The sequence below is a fragment of the Somniosus microcephalus genome, chromosome 29 (assembly GCF_052327205.1).
Source record: "Somniosus microcephalus isolate GS21.2 chromosome 29, FLI_Smic_1.0, whole genome shotgun sequence".
In the NCBI taxonomy this organism is placed as follows: domain Eukaryota; kingdom Metazoa; phylum Chordata; class Chondrichthyes; order Squaliformes; family Somniosidae; genus Somniosus; species Somniosus microcephalus.
The window spans coordinates 934,826-954,207 of NC_141015.1; the positions used below are offsets into that span (position 1 = coordinate 934,826).

Sequence of the window (19,382 nt, forward strand, 5' to 3'; positions counted from 1 at the left end):
AAGGAAAACAACCCCAGCCTGTTTAGCCTTTCTTCATAGATGAAACGCTCCAGCCCAGGTAACATCCTGGTAAATCTCCTCTGCACCCTCTCCAAAACAAACACATCTTTCCTATAGTATGGCGACCAGAACTGTACACAGTACTCCAGCTGTGGCCTTACCAGCGTGTTGTACAGCTCCATCATAACCTCCCTGCTCTTATATTCTATGCCTCGGCTAATGAAGGCAAGTATCCCATATGCCTTTTTAACCACCTTATCTACCTGTTCCGCTGCCTTCAGGGATCTATGTACATGTACACCAAGGTCCCTCTGACCCTCTGTACTTCCTAGGGTCCTACCACTCATTGTGTATTCCCTTGCCTTATTTGTCCGTCCAAAATGCATCACCTCGCACTTTTCAGGGTTAAATTCCATTTGCCACTTTTCCGCCCATCTGACCAACCCGTTTATATCGTCCTGTAGCCTGAGGCTTTCCTCCTCGCAATTTACCTCCCCACCAATTTTCGTGTCATCTGCGAACTTACTGATCATACCTTTTACATTCTCATCCAAATCATTTATGTAGATCACAAACAGCAAGGGACCCAGCACCGATCCCTGAGGTACCCCACTGGACACAGGCTTCCAGTCACAAAAGCAACCTTCGACCATCACCCTCTGCCTCCTGCCACTCAGCCAGTTTAGGATCCAACGCGCCAAGGCACCCTGGATCCCATGGGCTCTTACCTTCTTGACCAGTCTCCTATGCGGGACTTTGTCAAAAGCTTTACTGAAGTCCATGTAAACCACATCCACAGCATTTCCCTCATCCACACACCTAGTCACCCCCTCGAAAAATTCAATCAGATTGGTCAGACATGATTTACCCTTGACAAAGCCATGCTGACTATCCCCAATTAATCCTTGCCTCTCCAAGTGGTGACTAATTTTGTCCCTCAGAATTTTTTCCAATAATTTCCCTACCACAGATGTTAGGCTCACTGGCCTGTAATTACCTGGTTTATCCCTGCTACCCTTCTTGAATAATGGTACTATGTTAGCTGTTCTCCAGTCCTCTGGTACATCCCCTGTGGCCAGAGAGGTTCTGAAAATTAGTGTCAGAGCCCCTGCAATCTCCTCCTTTGCCTCACACAACAGCCTGGGATACATCTCGTCTGGGCCTGGGGATTTATCCACTTTTTGGCCTGCTAAAACCGCTAGTACCTCCTCCCTCTCGATGCTAATATGTTCAAGTATGTCACAGTCCCCTTGCCCGATTTCTATGTCTACATTGGCTTTCTCCATAGTGAACACAGATGCAAAAAATTCATTTAAAACCCCGCCTACATCATCTGGCTCTACACACAGATTGCCACTTTGGTCCCTAATGGGCCCAACCCTTTCCCTGGTTATCCTCTTGCCCTTAATATACTTATAAAGTGTGACCTTCTGGGAAACCCCTCTCGCCAGCTTGACTGAGCACTTCCTCAACTGTGGCGTTTACCAGAAGCATGGGAGCAATTTATTTCTTTCCCTTCTGGACATTTGATGAGGATGAAGACCAGCTGTGGCACCAGCAGAACCTTGAACAGCAGCAGCACCAACAGCAGCAGCACCAGCAGGAGCGCCAAGCTGCTGCTCACCCATCTGAAGCTGTACAGGCCAGAAGGAGCCAGCGCATGGAAGCCCTTTGGTGCAGGAGATACCCCCCAAACAGGGTCTACAGACAGAGGATTAGCTACCTCAACATAAGTGAGCAGCAGTGCCAAAGGCGGCTCCGACTTTCGCGAGAGGCAATGAGTGACATCTATGCAATGCTGCAGTAATACCTGCAGCCCAGTGGACCAGGTGGAACACCCTGACCAGTGGCCGGCAAATTCACCACCGAACTCAACCTTTTTGCCTCAGGACTATTCCAGGGATCAGCAGCAGACATGAACGTCATCTCTCAGGTGGCTGCACAGTCTTGCATCATGCAGGTAACCGATGCCCTCTTTGCCATCATGCACAATCACCTTAATTTCACCAAAGATCATACAAGTGTCACGGCATGGCAGGCTTTCCAAGGGTGCAGGGCATCGTTGACTGCACACATGTGGCCCTTTATGCACCCCATCGCAATCCCGGTATTTTTGTCAACTGCAAGGGCTTCCACTCCCGTAACGTTCAGCTGGTGTGTGACCACAAGAAGGGAAGTTTGCATGTTTGTGCCAAGTACCCTGGCAGTTGCAAAGACTCCTTCATACTGCGCCAGTCTTGTGTGCCTCCGCTATTCAGTCCACCAGACCAACTTAACGGATGGCTACTTGGAGACAAGGGATATCCCCGAGGACGTGGCTAATGACGCCGTTGAGGAGCCCATCCAAAGAAGCTGAGGAGAGCCAAAACTCCAGCCACATTTCCACCAGGACCATAATTGAGCAAACCATCGGTTTGCTGAAGATGCGCTTCAGATGCCTGGATAGATCAGGTGGAGCCCTGCAGTACTCAGCAGCCAGGGTCTCCAGAATCGTTGTGGTTTGCTGTGCACTTCACAACATGGCACAGTGTCGTGGCTTGCATATTCCTGAGGACCAATTGGCTCCTCACATATCCTCCTCAGATGAGGAGGAGGAGGAGGAGGAGGTGGAGGAGAAGGAAGAGAAGAGCGAAAACCAAAAACTTGCAGAGGCCCATCAACCAACGGCAGCCGTACGCGAGACCACAGCTGCCCGGGATCCAAGGAACGCACTCCTATTGGCGAGATTTGCTTAGCCTAGCCACACAAGCAATTTTGCCTCGCATCTTCTTACCTGAGCATCGACAATGGCCAAGAACCAGCTGACTCCTAGCAATTTGACCACCATACTGACAATTGCAAGTAATCCTAAGCACTCAATGTGAAAGTCCCATTAGCGAAATTACACATGCCACAAATACAGCAGTAGCCGTCAGATTTTTATTTACTTTATTCATCTGATGGCTTTTCCAAATAAAACATCAAATTGCACCCAAGTGCCTACCTTTGCGACTATTTGTGCAATCTCTTTCTCTTATGTGTGCTCCTACGTGGTGCTTCCCCAGTGGATTCAGCAGATGTGGAGGCGCCTTGCTCACTTTCCTGCTGCTCCTGTCTTGACACGTTTGGCGGGCGTCCTCTTGGGTTGTGAAACTGTGAGGGCTCGTCAACAGTCTGCTGCTCCTGCAGCTGTGCAGGTGTTTGCGATGGCAATCTCATTTGGATCTGTACTGTGGTGGGGCTCTGCAGTGGCATGGAAGTGTGAGCACTTGGAGCTTCGCCCCTACTTCCTTGATGTCTGCCACCAACTTCCCTCTCATGGGTCAGGTCCCCCTCAGCGCTTGCAAGTGGCTTGAGAGCAAGCTGCTGCACATCAGGGGCAGCATGGGGACCCGTATCTGCACTGGCAGTTCTACTCAGAAGGACTTCCATGAAGGTCTGGTTTCTCTGTTCAATAGATGACCATCGCTCCTCCAGAGATGTCATTTTATTCTGAACACACACCATGTCCTCTGGCGACTTATCAGTTCCAAGGAGGTTGCCAACTTTTCCATGGTGATGCGTTCATGCGCCAATGACTCCACAAATGCTCTGCTCATGTTTCCAATGGAATACTCCATTCGCTGCACACTCGCAGCGACCCCGGAGAACAAACCTGCCAGAGACACCTCTGTTCCTGGAGTTCCAGCACCGCTCATCTTATAGATGACCCCAGAGGCAGATGGTCGACATGCAGCTGAGCCGAGAGGGCAGAGTCCTGCGCCCTCTGAGTAGGATTCTCCACTGCTGTTCCTGTCTCCGCAATCTGCTGATGCTCACTTGTGAACTGTGATGCACCAGGTGACAACATTACTCTATGTCCCGAAGGTCCCACCGAGGTGTGAGTGTCTGCGCTGGTGCTGGGTGCCCTGAATCCTGGTGATGCTGCGGCCTCAGAGGTTGCAGCTTCCTCTGAGGAGTCTGGAGGCTCAGGCTCTTCCTCCTGGCTAGTAGGACGAGTGCTTGCGATGGTCCTGTGTGGGAGTAAAGGAAAGAGTCAGAGATGCCAAGATTACATGCACATTGCTTATTGCAGATGATCATAACTCCATCTGTTAGAGCTTCAGAATCATTATGAGCGACTCATGCAATGTCAATGAGAGAGATGGAAAACTATTCTGTCATCAGCTTGCTGTGATGCATCTGTCTGTCCATCCCCCACTTCTGCATCTTCCTCCACTCCTACGATCTCTAGGACCACCTCCTCCCAGGTGGTGAGGTGGGCTACTGAGGGTAGCCCTCCTCCTGTCCTCGCTCTTTCTTGCTTATTGTGAGCCCTGTTTTCCTGCAATGAGGGAGATAAGTGGAGGTTGAGTGCGAATGAAGGATTGAGTGTAGAGATTCCATAGCATAGATACTTAGAAGGAGACAAACAGGGAGTGACGTGGCAAGACCAAGGGCCCTCCCTGTGTGTTGTCCATTGTTTTCATAGCATCATAGTGATAATGAGTGTGAGGGCTGCAAAATCGAATAGTTAGGTGAATGTGACCATAGAGAGAAAGGGAATGGATAAGGGTGCATGGATGTCATTGTCAAGTGGAATGTGGAGGAAGAGATTGTTAAGCTGAGTGCTGGTGAGGAAAGGCAATGGGGATCAATTTGATGGATATGGGAAATTCATACTCACTTTTCCAGTGCGCAGAATGTCATGAAATATCTTTCTGCACTGAATCCAGGTTCTGTGGGTTACTGATAATGAGTTGACCTCCTCTGCCACCTGGATACACACAGCCTTGGTCTGCTGGGGAAGCTTCTTCCTCCCTGAAGAATGGAAAGCACCTCTTTATGAGCTCTTGCTCCCTCAACTAAAGCCTGCAGGGCAACATCGTCAAATCTAGGAGCAGACCTAAATCCTTCACTGGCCAGTCTGCCTCCAGATCCCTCTAGCATGAAAGGCCAAAAGGTTGGCAGTCTGCAGAAGAACGAAGGCTTGTTGCAGGCCTTAAATGCAGCAGCAATGATGATGTCATCGGATGCAACTTTCAAACTGGAGAAACTCATTTGCCATGGGTTCCCAAATGCTGGAACTCAATTGGCCAATTAAGTTAAATTCGCATCAATCTCCCAGATCGATTTTGATTCGGGTGGAAAACACAAAATGCGGATTACACGATGCCAGCCCGCCCCTGAATCAAAATCCAGCCCAGAGAGTTACACAGCACAGAAAGAGGCCCTTTGGCCCATCGTGTCCGCGCCGGCCATCAAGCCCTGTCTATTCTAATCCCATTTTCCAGCACTTGGTCCGTAGCCTTGTATGCTATGGCATTTCAAGTGGTCATCTAAATGCTTCTTTAATGTTGTGAGGTTTCCTGAATCTACCACCCTTTCAGGCAGTGAGTTCCAGATTCCAACCACCCTCTGGGTGAAAAGTTTGTCCTCCAAACCCCTCTAAACCTCCTGCCCCTTATCTTGAAACTATTCCCCCTGGTTATTGACCCCTCTACTAATGGGAAAATTTCCGTTCTATCTACCATATCTATGCCCCTCATAACTTTGTACACCTTGATCACTTCCCCTCCTCAGACTTCTCTGCTCTAAGGAAAACAACCCCAGCCTGTCCAGTCTCTCTTCATAGCTGAAGCGCTGCAGCCCAAGTAACATCCTGGTGAATCTCCTCTGCAGCCTCTCCAATGCAATCACATCCTTCCTATAGTGTGTCGAACAGAACTGCACACAGTATTCCAGCTGCGGCCTAACTAGCATTTGGCACAGCTCCATCATAACCTCTCTGCTCTTATATTCTATGCCTCGACTAATGAAGGCAATTATCCCATATGACTTTTTAACGACATATTCTACCTGTCCTGCTGCCTTCAGGGATTTACGAACATGCACTCCAAGACCATTTGAAACTCTGCCCTTCCTAGGGTCCTACAATTCATTGTGTATTCCCTTGTTTTGTCAGTCCACCCAAAATTCATTAACTCACACTTTTCAGGGTTAAATTCCATTTGCCACTGTTCAGCCCATTTAACCAACCCGTCTATATCATCCTGTAGCCTGAGGCTTCACTCTGTGCTATTTACCACTCCACCAATTTTTGTGTCATCTGCAAACTTACTGATCATATCTTCCACATTCACATCTAAATCATTAATGTACACTACAAACAGCAAAGGACCCAGCACCGATCCCTGCGGTATAGCACTGCACACAGACTTCCAGTCACAAAAGCAACTTTCGACCATCAGCCTCTGCATTCTGCCACGAAGCCAATATTGGATCCAATGTGGCAAATTGCACTGGATCCCATGGGCTCTTACCTTCTTGACCAGCCTCCCAAGCGGGACTTTTTGAAAAGCCTTACTGAATTCCGTGTAGACTAAATCAACTGCACCACCCTCATTAACACACCTAGTCACCCCATCGAAAAATGCAATCAAATTGGTTAGACATAATCTCCCCCTGTCAAAGCCATGTTGACTATCCTTGATTAATTCTTGTCTCTCCAAGTGGAGACTAATTCTGTCCTTCAAAATATTTTCCATTAGTTTCCCTACCACTGATGTAGGCTCACTGGCCTGTAAATTCCCTGGTTTATCCCTACTATCCATCTGGAATAACGGTACTACGTTAGCTGTCCTCCAGTCACCTGTGGCCAGAGAGGTTCTGAATATTTGTGTCAGAGCCCCTGCAATTTCCTCCCTTGCCTCACACAGCAGCCTGGGATACATCTCGTCTGGGCCTGGGGATTTATCCACTATTAAGCCCACTAAAACCGCTAGTACATCCTTCATCTCAAAACTAATTTGTTCAAGTATATCACAATCCCCCTGCCTGATTTCTATGCCTACGTTGTCCTTCTCCATAGTGAACACAGATGCAAAATATTAATTTATAACCTCACCTACATCTTCCAGCTTTACACAAAATTTGCCACTTTGGCCCCTAATGGGCCCTACTCTTTCCCTGGTTATCCTCTTGCGCTTAATATACTTATAAAACACCTTGAGATTTTACTTTATTTTGCCCGCCAGAATTTTTTATGCCCCCTCTTTGCTCTCCTAATTTATTTTTAAAATACCCCCCCTGCACTTTCTGTACTCCACTAGGTCTCCCACTGTTTTAGTCCTTTGTATCTGCCAAAAGCCTCCCTTTTTTTCGTAATCCATTCTTGTATATCCCTTGACAACCAGGGTTTCCTCGAAATGTTAGTCCACCCTGGACATTTACGGGAACATGTTGCCATTGTACTCTCTATGTCTCCTTTCTGAAAGACTCCCACTGCTCTGATGTGGACTTTCCTACAGGTAGCTGGTCCCAGTCCACTTTGGCCAGATCCTGCCTGATCATATTAAAATCGGCCTTCCACCAATTTAGAAATTTTATTTGAGGTCCATCTTTGTCCTTTTCCATGTCTACCTTAAATCTCGCCGAATTATGGTGACTGTCACCAAAATGCTCTTCTAATGACACTTCTACCACTTGCCCGGCTACATTCCCTAGAATTAGCTCCAGTACCGCCCCTCTCTTGTAGGACTTTCTATGTGCTGGCTCAAAAAGCGCTCCTGGATGCACTTTATGAATTCCGCACCCTCTAAGCCTTTCACACTCTGACAATCCCAATTAATATTGTGGAAGTTGAAATCCCCTACTATTATTACCCTATTATTTCTAAACGTCTCTGAGATTTGCCTATATATCTTTTCTGCTATCTCCCCCTGACTGTTTGGGGGCCTATAATGTATGGGCTAATCATGTTCTTAATTCTTATGTTCTTATATTCTTATGTTCTCATGTACTCTTTGTTTGCGATCTGTAGACATTATTTTACTGATTTTGTTGATTGCTGTTTGCCTTGATTTGACTTGTTCAGTGTATTTGATTCCTAGGGCATTTGCTACTATAGCCTTAGCTTTACGGAAACATTTCAGCCCAAAACATAGTGTTGTTTCTGAGTTTTCTTTTCCACTTACAGTGCCCTCCCTCATTTCACAACATCTGCCAAATTGATCAATTTACTTTGAGCATTCTATCCTTTATTATTGAGGTAAATTAGCAATGATAACTGTCCCAACACCGATCCCTGGAAAGCCCACTCAGTTCTCCCCCGCATTGACCTAACTCCTGTAACATTTATCAATTGTTTTTTACCATTTAGCATCTTTGTTATCCAGCAGATCAAAGATAATATTCCAATGTTTGACGTGTTACTTTGAAACGTTTATTCCCATAAAAGTATTAACCTGGGAGTAAAGTGACTACGCAACCTGTTTGTTCAAATAACTGTAACTAATATCAGTTGCCCTGGGACAGAACTGCACGCTGGAGATTTCCCTGCCATAGAAATAAGGGCTGCTTTCAATGTGTCACTTCACAGTTTCCACCGGGCCTGATATATCCATCACAACAGGAATCATCGCTCCTCAAAATAAATGGATCTCCCGCTACTTCATCGGATAGAAGCTATTTACTACCCGATTCTCGCAGCCGTTGGTATTCCTGGTAAGTGGTTTTAAACAAATACTAATTGAATACATCTCTGTTTACTATATGGCTTCTCATGCTTCTTGTCTGACGAAGCGGCAGATTTTCTTATTCCTCTCTTGCACAGTTATGTAAGCTGTAATGTCAGGTTAAGCCTAATGTTCCCGGTTTAATTAACGTTGTGTATTCTTTCACACTCCAGCTTCTAGTGACGTCACCGTGCTTATTCTGAACTGAATGTCTTGCAATCTGGTTTCAGGATCAAACGTCATTATCACGTGCGATATAGGGTCGCCTGATTTAACCTCTGTACCATGTAAATAACTACACAGAGCTGATTAATACCGTGACCCTCGCTTTCTCCAAAATTTACTTTGAAATAATTGAAACTGTATATTAATGATTCCTCTGCTGTTGGAAGGAAAGAAAGCACTACCCAGTCACTATTTCTATTTCAGCAAAATGTCTTTTGAATTGTCTACAGTGAGCATATCAGTAATATTTGCTAAAACACAACACAACGTTGTATAAGTTTACGAATTCTGAGGTCTGATTTTATTTATAATTTGAAGCAATGTTCAATCATGTCTGCACCTTGAGCACTTCCGTGGATCACATGATTCAGCTCTGTCCAATTTTGTCCTCTCAGTCCTGTTTTTGTGTTTTACTGCAAAAGGTGCTGCTAACTATAACTAAATTACATTGGAAAGTGTAGCGGTTTCAGGTTATTCCTCATCAAGTTCCCGTGTATCATTGGGCGTCCTAAATTACCATGATAATGCAGGCGAGTTGCGCAAGCAGTTGCTCTGTTCTTGCTATATTTTCCCAATTAGTAAGTCGTGCAACATATTATTGAATACAACCCTATCAGTTATCTTTACACTGCTTCATTTTTGAAACGACTCCACTGTAGTTATAATTTATCTTTATAAGGTCCGATCCAATATGCATGTTTTGACTTGGTTTCCAGAGTTCCGGAATCTAATTCGAATAGTTGTGTGTTCAAGTCTAATTCTGATATTTACACCTATAATATTTAGGTAGTGCTGCGTTGTCAGAGTTGTTAAACCACGGTTACTATTTTAAACCAGGTCTCTGTGCAGGTGGCACAGTTCTCAGAGTTCACCCGTTGTTGTTGCCAGTGTTGCAGTCTTAAACCAGCAAAATTAAAATTGTTGCCCATTGAATCCCACACGTTTGCGCATTGGCTGCAACAACTGTGTTAACAGTTCAGAAATTAATTGGTGCTTAGAAATGTTCTCAGAAAATGAATGGTGCCACAGAAAAATGCAATTCTGTGTTGCTATTGTGCAACGCATACTGTTGCTAAACTAATGTGGACTTAGGTAATTTGTAGATATACCAATCATTCTGTGGTTTATCAAAGGGCAGCACGGTGGCATAGTGGTTAGCACTGTTGCCGCACAGCGCTAGGGACCCGGGTTCGAATCTGGCCTCGGGTGATTGTCTGTGTGGAGTTTGCACATTCTCCCCGTGTTTGCGTGGGTTTTCTCCGGGTGCTCCGGTTTCCTCCCACAGTCCAAAGATGTGTCGGTTAGGACGATTGGCTATGATAAATTGACCCTTAGTGTTAGGGGGATTAAATACGTGAGGTTACAGGGATAGGGTGGGATATGTGTTGGTGTAGGGGTTATGGTGATCGGGTGGGATATGTGTCGGTGCAGGCTCGATGGGCCGAAATGGCCTGTATCTGCACTGTGGTGTTTCTGTGAAGGTAGGGTCATTACAGTAACTACACCACAGCAACTGAAAAGTATGTCTTCTGAATATATTATTTTTACTAGCCTGCCCATCAATATGAGTTCAAAAGGAGGTTCTATTTTGATCGAGCAGTGGTTAAAGCAAAATTTGTACATTTTAATGTTAACTTCAGCAAATAACTGAAGGGAAAATGTATTTATTAGGAAGAAGTGGTTGGTAGTGCTGTTGGGGAGGATTTAAACTGAAATGGCAGGGGCTTAGAACCTGTGCAGGGAGACAGAGGAAAGGGAAGCAAGGATAGAAACAAAAGAACGGAAGGAAACATAGAAACATAGAAGATAGGAGCAGGAGTAGGCCATTCGGCCCGTCGTGCCAATCTGCCATTCAATGCGATCATGGCTGGTCATCCAAATTCAGTACCGAGTCCCTCCTTTCTCCCCATACCCCTTAATCCCTTTAGCCTTGAGAAATATATCCAATTCGTTCTTGAATATATTTAATGAATTGGCCTGTACTGCCTTCTGTGGTGGAGAATTCCACAGGTTCACCACTGTCTGGGTGAAGACATTCCTCCACATTTCTGTCCTAAATGGCTTACCCCTTAACCTTAGACTGTGACCCCTGGTTCTGGACTCCCCGACCATCGGGAACATCATTCCAGCATCTAGTCTGTCTAGTCCTGTTAGAATTTTATAAGTTTCGATGAGATCCCCTCTCATTCTTCTAAACTCCAGCGAGTACAAGCCGAATCGATCCAATCTCTCCTCATAAGTCATTCCTGCCATCCCAGGTATCAGTCTGGTGAATATTCGCTGAACTCCTTCCATGGCAAGAACATCCTTCCTCAGATAAGGCGACCAAAACTGCACACAATACTCAAGATGTGGTCTCACCAAGGCCCTGTACAACTGCAGCAGGACATCCTTGTTCCTGCACTCAAACCATCTCGCTATGAAAGCCAACATATCATTTGCCTTCTTAACTGCCTGCTGCACCTGCTTCAGCGACTGGTGCACAAGGACACCCAGGTCTCGTTGCACTTCCCCTTCTCCCAATCTATTGCCATTCAGATAATAACCTGCGTTCCTGTTTTTGCTAACAAAGTGGATAACCTCACATTTATCCACGTTATAGTGTATCTGCCATGCTTCTACCCAATCACCCAACCTGTCCAAATCTTCCTGGAGTTTCTCGGCATTCTCCTCACAGCACACACGCCCACCCAGCTTTGTGTCGGTTGCAAATTTGGAGATATTTCACCTAGTTCCCTTGTCTAGATCATTAATATATATTGTGAATAGCTGGGGTCCAAGGACCGATCCCTGTGGTACCCCACTAGTCACTGCCTGCCACTTGGAAAAAGACCCGTTTATTCCAACTTTTTGCTTTCTGTCTGCCAACCAGTTACCAAGTCAGTACCTTTCCCCAATCCCATGTGCCTTAACTTTACACGCTAAAAAGGAGAAAAGCAAAAGTGGAAGGCAGAGTAATCAAGGGTGTAAATCTAACAGGGCTATAGTAAATACTAATTCCGAAAGGACTCTGAGTGTTACAAAATCAAACCTGTAGGGTTTGTGTCTTAATGTGAGGAGCATTTGTAATAAGGTGGATGAATTAGCTGCGCAAATAGATGTAAATGGATTTGATATAATTGTGATTACGGAGACTTGGCTCCAGCATGATCAAGACTGGGAGTACAACATCCAGGGGTATTCAATATTCAGGAACGACATGATAAAAGGAAAATGAGGTGGGGTAGCATTGCTGGTTAAAGAGGAGATTAACACAATAGTAAGGAAGTATATTAGCTCTGATGATGTGGAAGCAGTATGGCCAGAGCTGAGAAATACCAAGGGGCAGAAAACGTTAGTGGGAGTTGTATACAGACCTCCAAACAGCAATGCTGATCTTGGGGAAGACATTAAACGGGAAATTATAGATGCATGCAAAAAGGGCACAGCAGTATTCATGGGTGACTTTAATCTACATATAGATTGGGCTAACCGAATTATTAACAATACTGTGGAGGAGGAATTCCTAGAGTGTATATGATATGGTTTCCTGTACCAATATGTCGAGGAACACACTACAGATCAGGCCATCGTACACTGGGTATTATGTAATGTGAACTGATTAATTTGCAATCTTGATGTGCGAGGCCCCTTGGTTTGGAGTGATCATAATATAATAGAATTCTTCATTAAAATGGAGAGTAATGTAGTTGACACAGAGACTAGGCCCCTGAATGTAAATAAAGGAAACTACGATGGTATGAGGCACAAGTTGGCTAGGATGGATTGGGGAACGTCACTTAAAGTGTTGACGGCGGATAGGCAATGGCAAATATTTAAAGATCACATGGATGAACTACAGAATTTGTTCATCCCAGTTTGGCATAAAAATAAAACAAAAACGGTGACTCAACCACGGCTAACAAGGGACATTAGAGATAGGATAAGATCCAAGGAGAGAACATATCATTTGGCCAGAAAAAGCAGCAAACTCGAGGATTGGGAGCAGTTTAGTATTCAGCAAAGGAGGACAAAGGGATTAATTAAGAGGGGGAAAATAGATTATGAGAGTAAGCTTGCAGGAACATAAAAACTGACTGTTAAATCTTATATAGATATGTGAAGAAAAAAAGATTGGTGCAGTCAAGCGTAGGTCCCTTGCAATCAGAATCAGGGGAATTTATAACGGGGAACAAAGAAAAGGCAGACCAATTAAATACATACTTTGGTTCTGTCTTCATAAAGGAGGACACAAATAACATCCCAAAGAGGTCGGGGAACATATAGTATAATGAGAGGGAGGAATTGAATGAAATCAGTGTTTGTAGGGAAATGGTGTTAGGGAAATTGATGGGAGTGAAGGCCGATAAATACCCAGGACCTGATAATCTGCAAGCGAGGGTACTAAATGATGCAGCCCTAGAAATAGTAGATGCATTGCTGGTCATCTTCCAAAATTCTATAGACTCTGGAGCAGTTACCATGGATTGCAGGATAGCTAATGTAACACATGTTTTTTAAAAAGGTGGTAGAGAGAAAATGTTTAAGTATGGACTGGTAAACCTGACATCGGTAGTGGGGAAAATGCTAGAGTCCATTATAAAATATGTAATAACAGAGCACTTGTAAAACAGTGACAGAATCGGACAAAGTCAGCATCGATTTACAAAAGGTAAATCATGCTTGACTAATCTACTGGAATATTTTGAGGATGTAACTGGTAGAATAGATAAGGGAGAACCAGTGGATGTGCACTGTCAGAAGGCTTTCAATAAGGCCCCGCATAAGAGATTAGCGTTCAAAGTTAAAGCACATGGGATTAGTGGCAAGGTACTGTCTTGGATAGAGAGCTGTTTGGCAGGCAGGAAGCAAAGAGTTGGAATAAACGGCTCTTTTTCTGAGTGGCAGGCAGTGACTAGTGGGGTACCGCATGCATCGGTCCATGGACCCCAGCTATTCACAGTATATATTAATGATCTAGATGAGGGAATTGGATGTAATATCTCCAAGTTTGCAGACGTCACAAAGCTGGGTGGCGTATGTGCTGTGAGGAGGACGCCAAGAAACTCCAGTGTGATTTGGAAAGATTGGGTGATTGGGCAGAAGCATGGCAGATGCAATATAACATGGATAAATGCGAGGTTACCAACTTCGGTGGCAAAAACAGGAAGGCAGATTATTATCTGAATTGCAATAGATTGGGAAAAGGGGAAGTGCAACGAGACCTGGGTGACCTTGTGCACCAGTTGCTGAAGGTAAGCAGGCAGGTCCACCAAGCGGTTAAGAATGCAAATGGTATGTTGGCCTTCGTAGCGAGAGGATTCGAGGACAGGAGCAAGGATGTCTTGCTGCAGTTGTACGGGGCCTTGGTGAGACCACACATTGAGTATTGTGTGCAGTTTTGTGCACTTTATCTAAGGAAGGATGTTCTTGCCATGGAGAGAGTGCAGCGAAGATTCACCAGACTGAAACCTGGGATGGCAGAAATGATGTATGAGGAGAAATTGGGTCGATTAGGCTTATATTCACTAAAGTTTAGAAGAATGAGAAAGGATCACTTGAAACTTATAAAGTTCTAACAGGACTAGGCAGACTAGATTCAGGAACGATGGCGGGAGAGTCCAGAACCAGGGGTCACAGCCTAAGGATAAGGGGTGAGCCATTCAGGACTGAGATGATGAGGAATTTCTTCACCCAGAGAGTGGCGAACCTGTGGATTTCTCTACCACACAAGGCAGTTCAGGTCAATTCAGTAAATATATTCAAGAAGAAGTTAGATATATTTCTTAAGGTTAAAGGGATCAAGGGATATGTGGAGAAAGCAGGGACAGGTTACCAAGTTTGGATGATCAGCCTTGATCTCATTAAATTGTAGATCAGGCTCAAGGGGCCGAATGGCCTACTCCTGCTCCTATTTTCTATGTTTCTATGTAAAATTCTTCGCATATTTCAGTGTTTAATACTGTAGATATTTGAGTGTTTAATTCTTTGAATATTTGTGTTTATTATTTGAATAATTCGGTAAAAGATTCGTTTGATGTTTCAGTATTTACTTCAGTGGTTATTTGAGTGGATAATTTTGGATATTTTAATTTAATTCGGTCAAAGTTTGGGTGCATAATCGGATGGATATTTCTTTGTATATTTCAGTATTTATTTCGATAGATTATTGAGTAGATATTTCGGAGAACATTTCTTTGGATATTTCTTTAAAACATGAGTTGCATAATTCAGTGAATAATGATGTTGATAATTTAGTAGCTGTTTATTTGTATAATTCATTTGAACGTTTTGCTCGAACTTGCCGATCCAGTGCAATTTCTGTCAATGTAACGTGAGGTTGTTTTATGAATGTAACGTTTTGCTTCTGTCGGTTAATTTCTCTTTAAATGCACACCGACTTTTCTTTATTGAAAACCTTTCATTCGGTCCGTCGCTGGCGGTATTACACTTTGATATTCCAAAGTTTTATCCATGCTCAGCCAGGGAGCCCACACCGACACCATAATCAGGGAATACGCACAGGTGAAGGTAGAAAGTTACTCAGCTTCAATTCCACCGGAGCCTCCCTTATGGGAACCCGGCTGTCCAAACATCTGGTGTATGCCCTTTCTGACGCTGGCTTCACTTCAGGCGATGCTGTCCACTTCATCTGGTTGCAGCCTCTCTGCAACTGGGTCTAAAACTAATTGGATCATAATAATGCAACACATTCAGCAATTTATTACATCGTTCTCGCTTCTCAACCACAGCGAGCTATTCTGCAGGTTTGTCAATTAGTGGCACCACCTCTTGTTTTTGCAATGGACTGGCTTCTTCGCATTAACCAGAAGCTGATTTTAAACGAGTGGATTCATATCTTCGAATTGAACCTGCAGCCTGTTCACTCCCCATTGTAACTGCACACTGCACAGTCCAGTATCCATTGAAAATCCGCCCTGCCCATTTCAATTGCACATTACCAGTCCCCGTTGCTCCTTAACTCTGAACAGTTCCCATTGCTCCTTAACTCTGACCAGTCCCCATTGCTCCTTCACTCGGAACAGTCCCCATTGCTCATTCAATCTGACCAGTCCCCATTGCACTTCTCTCTGTTCAGTATCCATTTGTCCATCACTTTGACCAGTCCCCATTGCTGCTTCACTCTGCCCAGTCTCCATGTGTCCTTCAATCTGAACAGTCCCCATTATTCCTTCAAGCTGAACAATCCTCATTGCTCCTTCAATCTGAGCTGTCCACATTGCTCCTGCACTCTGACTAGTCCCCATTGCTCATTCCCTCTGAACAGTCCCCAATTCTCCTTCACTCTGACCAGTCCCTATCGCTCCTTCGTTCTGACCAGTCACCATTGCTCCTTCACACTGACCAGTCTCCATTGCTCCATCACTCTGAGCAGTCTCCATTGCTCCTTCACGATGACCAGTCCCCATTGCCCCTTCACGCTGACAAGTCCTCATTGCTCCTACATCCAGGCCAGCCCCCATTGCTCCTTCTATCTCACCAGTCTCCATTTCTCCTTCATTCTGACCAGTCCCCATTGACCCTTCTCTATGACCAGCCCCATTGCTCCTTCTCTCTGACCCGTCCCCAATTCTCCGTCACACTGACCACTCTCCATTGCTCCTTCACATTGACCAGTCTCCATTGTTCCTTCACTCTGACCAGTCTCCATTGCTCATTCACACTGACCAGACTAGAGTGCTCCTCCTCTCAGACCAGTCTCCATTGGTCCTTCATTCTGACCAGACCCATTGCTCCTAGACTCTGCCCAGACCCCATTCCTACTTCACTCTGACCAGTCCCCTTTGCTCATTCACTCTGACTAGTCCCCATTGTCCTTCACTCTGACAGGTCAACATTGCCCCTTCACTCAGACCAGTCCCCATTGCCCCTTCAGTCTGACCAGTCCCCATTGCTCCTTCAATCTGACATGTCTCCATTGCTACTTCACTCTGAACAATCCCCATTGCACCATCCCTCTGACCTGTCCCCATTGCTGCTTCACCCTGCCCAGTCTTTCAATCTGACCAGTCCTCATTATTACTTCAATCTGAACAATCCCCATTGGTCCTTCAATCTAAGCAGTCCACATTGCTCCTACACTCTGAGCTGTCCCCATTTCTCCTTCATTCTGACCAATCTCCATTGATCCTTCAATCTGACCAGCCTTCAATTCTCCTTCAATTTGACCAGTCTTCATTTTCCTTCCCTCTGATCAGTCCCCATTGCTGCTTCACTCTGATCAGTCCCCATTGCACTTCATTCTGCCCAGTCCCCAATGCTACTAATTTCTGACCAATCCCCATTGCTCCTTCCCTCTGACCAGGCCACATTGCTCTATCACTCTGAACAATCCCCGTTGCTCCTACCCTCTGACCTGTCCCCATTGATTCACTCTGCCCTGTCTCCATTTGTCCTTCACTCTGACCAGTCCCCATTGCTCCTTATCTCTGACAAGTCCCCATTGCACCTTCACTCTGAGCACTTTCCATTTCTCCTTAACTCTGACCACTGTCCCTTGCTCCATCACTCTGACCAGAGCCCATTGCACATTCCATCTGACCAGACACCATTGCTCCGTCACTCTGACCAGGCTCCATTGCTCCTTCACTCTGAATCAACTCCATTGCTCCTTCACTCTGACCAGTATCCATTGCTGCTTCAATCTGTCCAGTCACCATTGCAACTTCAAGCTGACCAGTCCCCATTGCAACTTCAGTCTGACCAGTCCCCAATGATCCTTCGCTCTGAGCAGTATCCATTGCTCCTTCGCTCTGAGCAGTATCCATTGCTCCTTCACACTGGCCATTCTCCATTGATCCTTCATTCTGACCAGTCTCCATTGCTCCATCATTCTGATCAGTCTACATTTGTGCTACAGTATGACCAGTCCCCATTACTCCTTCACTCAGAACAATCCCCATTGCTCCTTCCCTCTGACCAGTCCCCATTGGTCGTACATTCTGACCAGTCCCCATTGCCCCTTCACTCTGACCAGTCCCCATTGCCCCTTCAATCTGACCAGTCCCATTGCTCCTTCACTCTGTACAATCCCCATTGATCCTTCCCTCTGACCTGTCCCCATTGCTACTTCACTCTGCCCAGTCTCCATTTGTCCTTAAATCTGACCAGGCCCCATTATTCCTTCAATCAGAACAATTCCCATTGATCCTTCAATCTGAGCTGTCCACATTGTTCCTTTACTCTGACCATTCTCCATTTCTCCTTCACCCTGACCACTTCCCATTTCTCCTTCACTCTGACGAGTCCCCATTGCACCTTCTCTCTGACCACTCCCCATTGCTCCTTCATAGAGTCATAGAGTCATACAGCACAGAAAGAGGCCCTTCAACCCATCGTGTCCACACCGGCCATCAAGCCCTGTCTAATCTAATCCAATTTCCAGCATTTGGTCCGTAGCCTTGTATGATATGGCATTTCAAGTGCTCATCCAAATGTTTCTTGAATGTTGTGAGGGTTCCTGCCTCTACCACCCTTTCAGGCAGTGAGCTCCAGATTCCAACCACCCGCTGGGTGAAAAAGTTTTTCCTCAAATCCCCTCTAAACCTCCTGCCCCTTACCTTGAATCTATGCCCCCTTGTTATTGACCCCTCTACTAAGGGGAAAAGTTCCTTTCTATCCACCCTATCTATGCCCATCATAAATTTGTATACCTCAATCAGGTCCCCCCTCAGCTTTCTCTGCTCCAAGGAAAACAACCCCAGCCTGCCCTGTCTTTCTTCATAGATGAAGCGCTCCAGCCCAGGTAACACCCTGGTGAATCTCCTCTGCACCCTCTCCAAAGCTATCACATCCTTCCTATAGTATGGCGATCGGAACTGCACACAGTACTCCAGCTGTGGCCTTACCAGCGTGTTGTACAGCTCCATCATAACCTCCCTGCTCTTATATACTTTGCCTCGGCTAATGAAGGCAAGTATCCCATATATCACTCTGACCAGTCCCCATTGCACTTCATTCTGACCAGTCCCAAATGCTCCTACACTCTGACCAATCCCCATTGCTCCTTCTCTCTGACCGGCCCCATTGATCCTTCACTCTGAGCAGTCTCAATTTGACCTTCACTCTGACCAGTCCACATTGTTCCTTCACTCTGAACAATCCCCATTGCTCCTTCCCTCTGTCCAGTCACCATTTCTCCTTCATTCTGACCAGTCACCATTTCTCCTTCAATCTGACCAGTCTCCAATGTTACTTCAATCTGACCAGCCTTCAATGCTCATTCAATCTGACCAGTCCTCATTGCACCTTTATCCCGCTCAAATCTCATTGCACCTTCATCCTGCCCACTTGTCATTTCATATTAAACTTGCTCAATAAACATCGCAAGGTCGCTCTCCCCAGTTCCCATTTCAACAACTCATTACCAGTCCCCGTTGCTCCTTTACTCTGAACTGGTCCCATTGCTCCTTAAATCTGACCAGTCCCCATTGCTTCTTCACTCAGAAACCTTTCCATTGCTCATTCAACCTGACCAGTCCCCATTGTACTTCACTCTATTCAGTATCCATTTGTCCTTCACTTTGACATGTCCCCATTGCTCCATCCCTCTGACCTGTCCCCATTGCTGCTTCACTCTGCCCAGTCTCCATGTGTCCTTCAATCTGAGCAGTCCCCGTTATTCCTTCAATCTGAACAATCCTCATTGCTCCTTCAATCTGAGCTGTCCACATTGCTCCTACA

At 45.5% G+C, this 19,382-nt stretch overlaps 1 pseudogene; it reads left to right on the top strand.

The window, feature by feature from the left end:
• The first annotated feature begins 1,915 nt into the window (after positions 1–1,915).
• The window catches only part of LOC147098188 (uncharacterized), a 36,674-nt pseudogene continuing 19,207 nt past the window's right edge, over positions 1,916–19,382 (top strand).